The sequence below is a fragment of the Suricata suricatta genome, chromosome 12 (genome assembly GCF_006229205.1).
Source record: "Suricata suricatta isolate VVHF042 chromosome 12, meerkat_22Aug2017_6uvM2_HiC, whole genome shotgun sequence".
Classification (NCBI taxonomy): Eukaryota; Metazoa; Chordata; class Mammalia; order Carnivora; family Herpestidae; genus Suricata; species Suricata suricatta.
This window is the reverse complement of record NC_043711.1, coordinates 101,613,554-101,625,026: the sequence shown is the minus strand read 5'-3', so window position 1 is coordinate 101,625,026 and position 11,473 is coordinate 101,613,554. Positions and strand designations below refer to the sequence as shown.

The window sequence follows — 11,473 nt, the reverse complement described above, 5'->3', positions numbered from 1 at the left end:
TCTGTACCCGAGCCTCGAGTTCCAAGTCCAAATAACCGGAAGAGAGATTCTGATTGGTCCAGGCAGGGACAGGTATCCGAGACTGTCCAATCAGCTGCCACCAAGGGGCTCCGGGCCTCATCAGGTGCAACCGGCCACTTCTGGGTAGGAGAGGGGGCGTTCTCTGACAAGGGAGGTGTCTCCCGGGCCGCTCTAGTTCAGCACCCCCAAAGGAAACCCCAGATTTGGGAGCTGCTTTCTTTTGCGGCTGGGTGAAAATTCGTTCAGATCTGTGGATCCGCGAGGGGGCGAGTGAGCACACGTGGCTGTCAGAACTTTGGTTAAAAAGTCCAACCAGAAGAATGCCGGCTTCTATTTTTTCCAGAAGCGGAGGGCAGAGATGTCTCACGGAGCCTGGAAAGGACTGTGTTGGCGGCCACGGGTGGGAGGGTCCCGTGGCCGGAGGGTAGGTGCCAGCAGTCATGCTCTGTGCTCTGGACATGGCCTGGGTGGAACCCCACGTCCCGGATCTCCACTCCCAAACCTGTCTCTGCGCTCCTGCCTCGGGGAGGTCTTGACCCTCACTGGTGCACCCCGTGTGGTGTTTCCCATCAGCATGGCGCCCCAGTTTCTCAAGTGCCTGGAAGCCTCCTGTGGTCCATCACAACGAACCACCTTCCCCTGGCAAGCACCCTTCAGTGCCTCAGGCTCCTTTTCCTGAGAGTTACCTACAACTTGTCTTACTCTCTCCCCCAAAGTCTCAGGAGCTTCCAACACCACCAGGCCTGGTGGAAGGGAGGAGATAAAATTTAAATTGAACATAAGATTGGATTTTTATTTGTTTTTTAAATATAGTTTATTGTCAAGTTGGTTTCCATACATCACCCAGTGCTCATCTGAACAAGTGCCCTCCTCCATACCCATCACCCCCCTTCCTCTCTCCCCCTCCCCCATCAGCCCTCAGTTTGTTCTCAGTCTCTTATGGTTTGCCTTCCTCTCTCTCCTTAACTATTTTTCCCCTTCCCTTTCCTATAGTCCTCTGTTAAGTTTCTCCTGTTCCACTTATGAGTGAAAACATACGGTATCTGTCTTTCTCTGCCTGACTTACTTCACTTAGCATTAATACCTTCCAGTTCCATCCATGTTGCTACAAATGGCCAGATCTCATTTTTCTCATTGCCATGTAATACTCCATTGTATAGATAAACCACATCTTCTTGATCCATTCATCAGTTGATGGACATTTAGGCTCTTTCCACGATTTGCCTATTGTTGAAAGTGCTGCTATGGGGGCGCCTGGGTGGCTCAGTCGGTTGAGCGTCCGGCTTCGTCTCAGGTCATGATCTCTCAGTTTATGGGTTTGAGCCCCGCATCGGGCTCTGTGCTGACAGCTCAGAGCTTGGAGCCTGCTTCCGATTCTGTGTGTCTCTCCTTTCTGCCCCTCCCCTGCTCATGATCTGTCTCTCTCTGTCTCTCAAAAATAAATAAATGTTAAAAAAACTTTAAAAAAAAGAAAGTGCTGCTATGAACATTGGGGTACATGTGCCCCTGTGCATCAGCACTCCTGTGTCCCTCGGGTAAATCCCCAGCAGTGCTATTGCTGGGTCATAGGGGAGTCCTATTGTTAACTTTTTGAGGGACCTCCACACTGTTTTCCAGAACAGCTGCACCGTTTGCATTCTCATTAACAATGTAAGAGGGTGCCTGTCTCTCCACCTCCTCACCAGCATAAGATTAGATTTTTAAACCAGACTGACTTTTTTGTGACCAGAAAGTGACGACATCTGCTTGAGATGATGTTAGAGGATCGGATATTCTGGCTTGGCTGCAAGACCAGAAAAGCCACAAGTAACATTGGCTAAGACAAGACAGAAGTTGACTTTTCCTTCCTGTAAAAGACGCCTGCAGGCAGGAGTCCATGGCTGAAGTGTTTGCTCTGCCGCACGTGGCTGCCAGGGACCAGGCTCTCCACCCCACCAGACTTAGAACGTGACCCCTGTCTACATGGCCCAAAGCGGCTGCTGGAGCTCCAGCCAACACAGCAATGTCGGAAGCAGTAGGACGGAGGAAGGGAAGACTCCCTTTCAAGAATTACTCCAGGAATGCTGCACACCACTCCCCCTTCCGTCCCCCTTGGCCAGACGTTAGTCACATCACCACACCTAGCTGGGCCAGTGAGCAACGGTGCCCTGTTACTGAAGTAGGAATAAAGGCTGGTATCAGGGAAAAACAAGCTGTTTCCACTTCAGATGGGGAAAGGAGACTGGCAAGAGTTCTATGGAAAACAGTGACTGAAACAAGTCACCTGGGTCACTGTCTCTCCCCATTGAGACTGGGAAAGAGGGGTTTACTCTGTGCTGGGCGTTCATGGATGGGGTTGACAGGGAAAACACAGATGCCCACCGAACAGAATAAGCCTTTGGTCTAAGTATGGCCCAATAACACACGGGCTATACTTACCCCAGAAATGACTTGTTGTCTATCTGAAATTCAGTTAAGTGGGTGTCCTGTATTTTCACGGGCTCAATCCAGCAACTTAGTCGTGAGGGGAGTTGGAGACGCTCTGGAGGTGAAGGGACCTTCTGCGTGGAGGTGAGAAGATGCTGGAGTGGCCGGGCAGCGCCGTCTGCAGGCCTTGCCGTGCGCTGGGAGATGACCACCCACACCCCCCTCCGCCGAAGCATGATGCCCGAAGCATGATGCTTCTCCCTGATGCCCGAGCAGTGGGTGGTCTGGTAGGTCTCCTCAGCCCTCCACTAGCTGGAGACCTCAGAGGTCGTGCATTTATCAACCCTCGCTGATAAACGACACACGTAGGTCCAATTACTTGGGATTTACGTATTATTCCCTTCCACGAATGATTTGCAGAAATTCTGCAGACTCTGCTGATGAGTTACATCTACAGTTATATTTTCTTAAGATTTATGCTCCTCCCAGTTTCTTAATGGATTTGGAGATACTTTATATAAAGTTCATCCCAAGGAAAACTCACAGGTCAATTACACATTTTTAAAGAATGCCCCAGAATGAAGGATTTCAGGTCCATGCGGAGTGAGCTCCGTGCTGGCAACATGTGGGGTGGCAGCGGGAAGGGACCAACATCACTGCCACCGCGAGCATAGATCTTGATTCGGCGCGTGGAATCCAGGTGCTACCAAAGATAAATCGGGGCTTAGGATGTATTTTAAAAAGCGATCCTGCAGGTAAAAAACGCCTGTGGGCTGTCACTGTATCCTGGGTGTCCTCGAGGGGGTGGTCACAGGATCACAAGCCTGAGGAAGTTGCGTTCGCCTGCTCTGTGGGTCAGGACAATCACCTGGGAAGCTTCCAAACCTCGGGGAGCCCAGGACGCTCCCGGGCCATCACCTCCGGGCGTTTGCAGGTGGGGCCCAGGTGCCTGGATGAGGATGCTTCCCGGGGAATGCCCACCTGGGAACCGCAGAAGCAAGGGATTCGCTTTCATCTTCTGTGGGGGTGGGGGGAGCAGAGCCTCAGGCAGGGGAGTGACGGTTCCCGTGTCGCTGTTAAATTGATTCTCTGACTCCCGACTCGCTGCAACCCCGTGTCCAAAATACTTTGTCAAAGCACGACTTCCCAAGTACGGGGCAAACCGGGAACGGCTTGCGGGTCTCAGCTGGGGGCAGAGGAGGCTGTATTCTGAGCTGAGATGCAGGCAGTCACGGTGCTGGTGTGTGCGCTGTGCTGCTTTATTTATTTTTTAACATTTATTTACTTCTGAGAGAGACAGACAGGGCAGGAGCAGGGGAGGGGCAGAGAGAGGGAGATGCAGAATCCAACGCAGGCTCCAGGCTCTGAGCTGTCAGCACAGAGCCCGACACAGGGCTCGGACCCTTGATCCGTGAGATCATGACCTGAGCTGAAGCCGGAGCTCAACCGACTGAGCCCCCCAGGTGCCCCTACTTTCTGTTGATTGTCACAGGGAAGCCTCACAGGAGCTCTGCGGGGGAGGCACCTGACCAGTAGGAGGGGAAGCCCCTCCCCCCGCCTGACTCCAGGCTCTGTGCATTAACCGTCACATCCTTAAAGCCAGCGCTTCTGGATGCAGCGAGCGGAGCGTGCAGTGAGCACACAGATCACCCGCATCACGTGAGCCAGCGGGTCTGGGTGGGACCAAGATTCCACATTTACAACAAGTTTCCGGCGTCCCCCCACTGGTCTGGGGGCCACGCCTGGAGTGTCAAGGGCGTAAAGCATTGTCACTGCCACATTCTCCTTGGTTGTTGTGTTCTGCTTGTTTGTTTCGGCTTTAAAACCGCTTGTGGGAAATGAGTGGCCCCTGAGCACAAGTTTGGATTCTGTCCCCTGTCCCCACCTGCATTCAGCAAGGGTCACTAGGACTTCGTGGAGGTGAAATGAATCCACAGCAGGGTAACAGTACTGCGTTTGCAGTTGGATTTCTCCTGGCGTTTGCCATGTGGTCCGTTTGACAGTTAGGCAAACCCGTAAGATGTTCTCAGCTGAACGTTAGAGTAGAGAAGTCAGCCCCTTGCGCTGACAAATTGGACTTTTGTAGGAACTCCCATGCTTGTTGATGTCTTAGTTTGAATTCCTCCTAGAGCAGAACGGAGACAATTCGGGTACAAGTAGTCGATGTGGGAGGTGATCTAGGAAGCTGAGTGACGAGATGGGGAGGGGCAGGCAGGGAAGGGTAAGAATAAATAATACCCATGGGGGTCATGGTGTTGGGGGTCACTGGGTGGAGTCCCCCGAGGTACTACGTGGACCACTCCCTGGAATAGTCACATGGAGAGGCAGGGATGATGGTAGGGCCCACCTGGGCAGAGTGGTGCGGGTGCCTACAGTAAGGCACTGCGGGGTATGAGAGCGGCTCGCCGAAGCTGGCTGCGGTGGGCTGACCACAGGGCATTGGCACCGGCTGTGATTAGCTTGAGGAACCAGCTGTGTCATCAGAACATTTCCAAGGGGAAGCCGGGCCTGGTTCTAGAAACAGCTTGAGTCAGACGGGGACAGTGTCTCAGATGACGTGACTGTGGCAAAGCTGAGGGACCGGCGGTGCCCGAGCGTCGGGGACATGAAACGATTCAGTGTTGAGCTAAGCTTCGCTTGTGGAACAAGGTCAGGGGGACCTCAGCCTTCCAGGAGCTTCCGGCTAATTCGGTGAGACATCAATCTGGGCCACGCCCACAGGGTGAGCCTTTTTGTCAACAGCAACTTCTTTGTGGTCATTCAGCAGCAGGACTGGGACCAGGGAGAGGGAAGTGGGGGCATCCAGGGCACAACATTTAAGGAGGCATTCACTTCTAGGGTCATGCAAGTCGGCCGTTAAATTACCCTGGCCCAATGGCCTCTCCAAGTCAGGGTCTGTTTCTTGAATCTAGTCTGTTGGCGAAGCCTGTATCAATATCACACCGTCTTGAACACTGTGTAGAAAATCCTGAAGTCAGGCAGTGTGAGGTCAAGTTCTCCCTGACGTCCTGCTGGGAGCCCCACCAGGCTTTCTGCAGAAACAGGCCAGCCAGTTCTCAAATGTATGTGCCAGCGCAGAGGCTCCAGAAAAGACGCTCTTCTGTCCGAATCATTCTCCTTCTGCCCGACGGTCTCCCTCTAGCATTTACGGTGACGCAGGGCTGCTGGCGATGAATTGTGTCAGCGTCTGTATGTGTCTATTTCATTTTTGTTTTCAAAAGGCATTTTCCCCGGGTATAGAGTGGTAGGCTTAGCTTTCTTGTCTTCTCTAGTGCCTTAAAGACGGTACTCTGGTGTCTTCTGGCTCGCATCCCCCCACCCCTCCCCGCCATGAGACACCTGTTGACATCCTTAAGTTGGTCGCTCTTTGTGTAATGGCCTTTACTCCTTGGGCTGCTCTTAAGATTTTCTTTATTTATCACTTGTTTTATGCGACTTGATCATGATGTACCTTTTAGGCATATTTCTTGGGTTTGGTGTTCATTGAGCTTCCTGGTTCTGTGGGTTTAGAGTTTTCATCAAATTTGGAAAAACTCCCAGCCATTCGTTCTCCAATCTTTTATTTTCTATTCTTCTCTTTCTTTAGGGGGCTGCGTTTGTACGTATACCAGGCTGCCTGGAGGAGGCCCGAGCGAACTGAGGCTCTGCCCACCTTCTCTCCATGCACTTATCTCTGTGTGGTTCATTTGGGTTCAGTGCTATTGTTATGAGGTCAAGTTCACTGATGTTTTGTCTAGCAGCGTCTAAACTGCCATTAATCCCTCTCAGTACACCTAACAGTTTCTGTCTATATGCTGTAAATCACTGACAGTCTGGATATTTTATCTTTTTTTTAAAAAAAGATCATTAAGTTTTATTATAGCAAGAAATTAGTTCCTTGGAAGATCACCTCTGGTCTGCTGTGGCTTGACTTCAGACTTTCTTGGGGGCGAGGGTACAGCGGCCCCGCACTCTACCACCGGAGCTGTGCCCTGGATCAGGGCACACAGGACCTCTCCATTCTGGGCGGTTGGAACCCCAGTGTCTGTTAGCTCCGCACAGTGTTAGGCTCCCCACTCGCCCCTCACTGCTGGGACCTCACAAACCCTTGCCCCATGCTGGGCATATCCAACTTACTATTCAGCCAAAGACTAGAGGGTTCTGTGGGTGGATTTCTCGAGCTCCTTCTGTATTCATCTGCATCCTGGGAAGCTCTCTGCTCTGTGTTTCCAGCCGCCGGAAGTTACCGCATGCAACTTCCGTTTCCTCGTCCCCTGGGAACACCACTCCCGTGTACCAGAGTTTGTAAAGATTCCCCAATCAGTGGGTCTGGATGAGCTCGGGGCTTCCCCAAGTGAAACTTCTCGAAGGTCACAGCTCTGCACCGTCTGTGGTCCAAGACCTGGAAAGGGTCGCCTCCTGTAGAGCCTAGTTTTGCGGTCTAGTTCGATACACCTGGAGGGCTGGTGTCTTCTTTTCTATTGAATCGATCCCAGCTGAGCATTTGGAGCAGAAGGGCTGTGTCGACGTCTGAGCAGCTGGTGTCACCTTGCCTGGAAGTACAGCATTTCAAGAGAAGCTTCCAGAGGCTTCCAGAGACGCCAGTTGAGTGACCTCTAACCGCACAAAAGGACTTCTGTGGGCTTTCCCTGCTGGCAGTCCTCTGCTGTCATTTTCAAGGGCCTCCAGCACCAGGGTCACGCTGGGCGGAAAGAGGGGATGAAGCCACCATCACAGTGTCACTGAGCCTATGTGTCACCCACCCTGCCTCTGATGAAGGGAGCCAAAGAGACAGGCTCTAAGTCAGAAAGACAAAAGTCCCATGAGGAGAAGGGCACCAGTTTTCTCCCACAATTGCCATGTTGGCGGCACACTGTTCGAGCAGGGGATGAGCTGGACCCCCGGGTCGGTTGGAAGATGACAGGGCAGCCGCCCAGAGACAGAGACCCCCCCGGGGCCGTGGGATCTTGTGTCCACTGCTGGTGTTTCAGGGACCCCCGGGGGCACTTCTGGATCTCAGGGCTTCCACAGAAACCAGCTTGGTCAAGATAAGTGAATTTTCAAACTGGTTATAATAATTTCTATCTACCCTTTATTGAATGGCTACTATGTGAACCGCCTGTGAATTGCTTTTTCGTGTATGAGGTCGGCAGGCACGCTCTCCATCCCCTTTCTTCAGGTAAGGAAATTAAAGTCAGAGAGGTAAGCGCACCTGCCCAAGATCACACAGCTTGTATGCGGCCGTGGAGAAGGGAATACTGTGACATGAGGTTGCCTCCTGTGTTCAGTGTTTAATCTTTTTTTTTTTAAAAGACATGTTTGCTAACTCCACACAGCATTTCTAATGTTTATTTATTTTTGAGAGACAGAGAGACACAGATTGTGAGGGTCAGAGACAGAGACACACACACACAGAGTCGGAGCTGTCAGCACAGAGCCCGCCACAGGGCTTGAACTCACAAAACGTGAGATCATGACTTGAGCAAAAGTCAGAGGCTTAACCGACTGAGCCACCCAGATGCTCCAGTGTTTAATCCTGAAAGCGTTTCTAGGTCTCAACATGTCGTTGAGGGAAGGGAAAAGCAAAGAATTAGCATTTAATCAGGTCCTTTAATAAAATGACCAACAGTATATTTCATTGAACTTTCCAAGTACTTTTCCTTTTCTCCACATTTTATCATCTCTGACATTTGGATCCATCTCACACCGGTGGTGTGTCATAGCTGAACTGGAATCCTTCTCTTTCCTAGCCATGTCTGAAATGACAGTGTGCCTTGTAGAGTCAGCAAATTTTCTCCGTAAAGGACCAGGTAGTAGATATTTGAGACTTCAAGCCCGGTAGCGTTTGCCACGACTCCGCTCTGCCTGCCCCTGTGGTATGGAAGCGACCAGGGACACTGAGGGAGCAAACCGGCGAGCCTGTGTTCCTGTTCAGCCTTGGCTACGGAAGCCAGGCGACGGCCGATTTGGCCCGTGGGCCATCTTTGCAGACTTCGGATCTCCGGCACCTTGAGTTTGCGGAAGCCTGACGAAACCCCAAAGCCACAGGCGGCGGCAGTGACAGCGCTTGGCAGGTGCGGAGTCGGGGATGCTGAGCTTTGATTCCAGCCACGCTTTGCTACAAACTGATGTGGGGATGCTGTTATTACACCCGTGTCTTCAAATGAGAAAGAAGGCTCAGAGAGGTCAAGGTGTCTGTCTCGGTCATTGGCAGTGAGCGCTGAGGAGGACCTGCACACGGGCTGTCAGCAGCCGGCCAGAGCAGTGAGTTCAGGGTGCGCCGAGCCCTCTCTGGGGACCCTTGAGACACACCCTCACTCGCTTTGTGTGCTCGTGTCTAGCGCCTTCTGCTGTCAGCTTCAATTAAGTCCCAGGTGACAACAAGAAGGAACACCAGCACGAATGGTTGCAGGTGGAAGAAGCCCAGAAAATCAAACAGCTGACGGCGACATCAGGGACTCTGGTTCGGTGCCAGCACGAGAGTCTGGCAGTTTACCCATGAACTTGGGCTACTTTCCGGCTTCTGCGAGGCAGACCACCTGCTGCGCGTGTGGAAGACACTGAAGGCCAACAGGTCCGAGTCCTGACCTTGAGGCAGCGCAGGCTGTTTGGAAAGGAGGCACAGAGACACGGTATTTCTCTTCAGCCACGGCGGGCTCACGGACACAGCCCGGGAAGTGCACCCAGGCGGGGACCCGGGTGACTTTTGACTCTGAAGTGTCATCGAGGGGGCTCCTAGGCAGTCAGCCCTGGGCTCGGGAAATGTCCAAGTGGCTGCTTTGCCACTAAGTGGGTAACCCTGGGCAAGTCACGTCCCCTCTGTGCCTCAGTTTCCTCTTTGTAAAAGAGGTATAAAGGCATCTAACTCCTTGTCCAATACTGCCTGGCACAGAGTAAGGGCTCAGCAAATCTAGTTGAACAGAGGAGCCGGGTGAGACAGGACCTGACATGGTGCGTGCCGTCCCAAGTGACAAGCTCTTCTTTTTAAATGTTTATTAATTTTTGAGACAGAGACAGAGTGTGAGCTGGGGGAGGGGCAGAGAGGGAGGGAGACACAGAATCGGAAACAGGCTCCAGGCTCTGAGCTGTCAGCACAGAGCCAGACACGGGGCTCGAACCCACGAACTGTGAGATCGTGACCTGAGCTGAAGTCAGACACTCAACTGACTGAGCTTCCAGGCTCCCCAGTGAGCTCTAGCTTGTGACTCTGCAAGTTCATTGATAGATCACGGAAGGACAGATCCAGTTTTCCAGTTTGGGTCTCACTTCTGCATGAGTATGGTATAAATTAGGCAGAAAATGCATGAACTAGGGAGACAATTTGAACTTCGTGGACACTGTTAGGACTCTTGGACAGCCCGTGCTGTCCAATGCCAAGTTCAAATACACAGACTTTGGTCACTGAGGTCATCACTCCGGATGCTGGTCTCTGCCCGGCAGTGTGCTTTCAGACAATGCCTCAGTTTTCCGGACTAGGAGGTGAGAAGACACTTGCCTTCGTGGGTTGTTTTGTGGCTCGTCCACGGGGAGCTTGCCTGGTCTTGGCTCTCGGGATGGCTATTATTATTATTATTATTATTTGTGGTTTTTCCTATTGATGATTTAATAAGGTAAGATACCCACCGTGCCCAGCACAGAGTGCTTCGTAAATGGCCGCCAGCCCTGTTATGATCATTATTCTCTGCAGTGGGTGTGATGGAGGCCAGGTACCACCCCGTGGCTCTCAGGAGCAGAAGGGGCTGCAGAAAGACCTGTCTCATCCCACCATGTCAGCATGGAACCCGGGCAGTGCCACCAGGAAGGGCCTGGATATGGAGAAGGCGGTTTCATGGTGTCCTTGTGCCCTGGGCTGCAGACCTGCGTCTCCCTGGGGCCCCTTTGCCACCATCGGCCCTGGGCTGTGACCCTGCCAGGACCAGAGCAAGCCAGAGGACAGGTGCCTGGCTGGGACTCAGAGTCCCTTAGCCTGGAGGGACCTGGGCTTGTTTAAGCAGGCCGAGCCTTGGCCAGTCCCCTGTCCTGAAGACACCCCCCTGCCCCGAGAAAGCCCAGCTTCTCTGGTGGACCCGCACAGGGGCTCCTCCCATTTGGCCCCCAACGCCTGGTCCCGGCCGCTCAGACTCCCAGCCTCACTATCCTCCTTTCCTGCCTCTCCCTGCAGTGACACCCGCTCTGGCCTCTGCGTGTCCCTCATGGTGCTTCCGATGCTACCTGGAGGGGTTTGCCCCCTCCCCGGTCAGCCCCCTGGGCTGTGACTTCTGAGGCGAGGTCTCCTGACAGTGGGGGCTCTGGAGCCTGGTTTGAATTCTGACTTAGTCTCCCCTCAACTGATTCTATTCAGACTGTCAGAATCTTCCCTGCCTTCAGGGCTGTCTGATAGGCGTGAAGACTCAGCACTTGACTTGGTGGTAGTAAGTGCTCAGTAAACGCTGGCCGTTACTATTACTGCTCTTGCTGTTCTCATCCGCCTCCTCCAAGCCCAGCCTGGCTCGGCACAGGGCAGGCGTGCAAGCTAGTAAATCCGCGCCTTTCTAGCAGAGACCTTGGGGTCTTCATGACAAAATGGCTTCTCGGTGTGTTTTGTGGGTATTAGAACCGAGAATCATGTCTTGTCGGTGACCCCCTGCTTCCCCAGGATTCCTAAGGGCATTTAGCTCTTCCTTCTCCCTCCCTAGATCCCTCTCTTCCTTCTTCCCGTCCCCTCCTTTCCCCCGCCCTCCTCCCGGTTCTGTTGTTTCCAGTGTGAGAGTCGGGCTGTGCTGTGATGATCGGATACACCCTCGAGGCCATTCTGCCCTTTATCTTCGGGCTCCGTTTCTAACACAGGAACTGATCATTCAGTAAAACCAACTACTGCTCTTTAGAAGCCCCAGGAGCCCAGAGTTGCGGCACTAAGCAGATGCCTGACCACCACCGAAGGCCTCTGTCCTTCCGTTGTCCACGGGACATACCCCTGAACCCGTCCCTATTGATTCAGGAGTGTTTCTTTCAGGAACCTCAGCGGCTTTGCCCCAGGGCCCTGTTTTCAGCAGACAAACAAGTCATTTGGTTATGCCTTGGGCCTGGC

General features: G+C 52.9%; 1 long non-coding RNA gene across 1 annotated transcript in view; it reads right to left on the bottom strand.

Annotated features, from left to right (window-relative positions):
* Positions 1-6,619, bottom strand: part of LOC115274772 — a 10,336-nt gene extending 3,717 nt beyond the window's left edge. Inside the window, exon 1 of the long non-coding RNA XR_003901239.1 lies at positions 6,544-6,619. This is a non-coding gene — a long non-coding RNA (uncharacterized LOC115274772). The remainder of the gene's footprint in view (positions 1-6,543) is intronic.
* Positions 6,620-11,473: the final 4,854 nt, after the last annotated feature.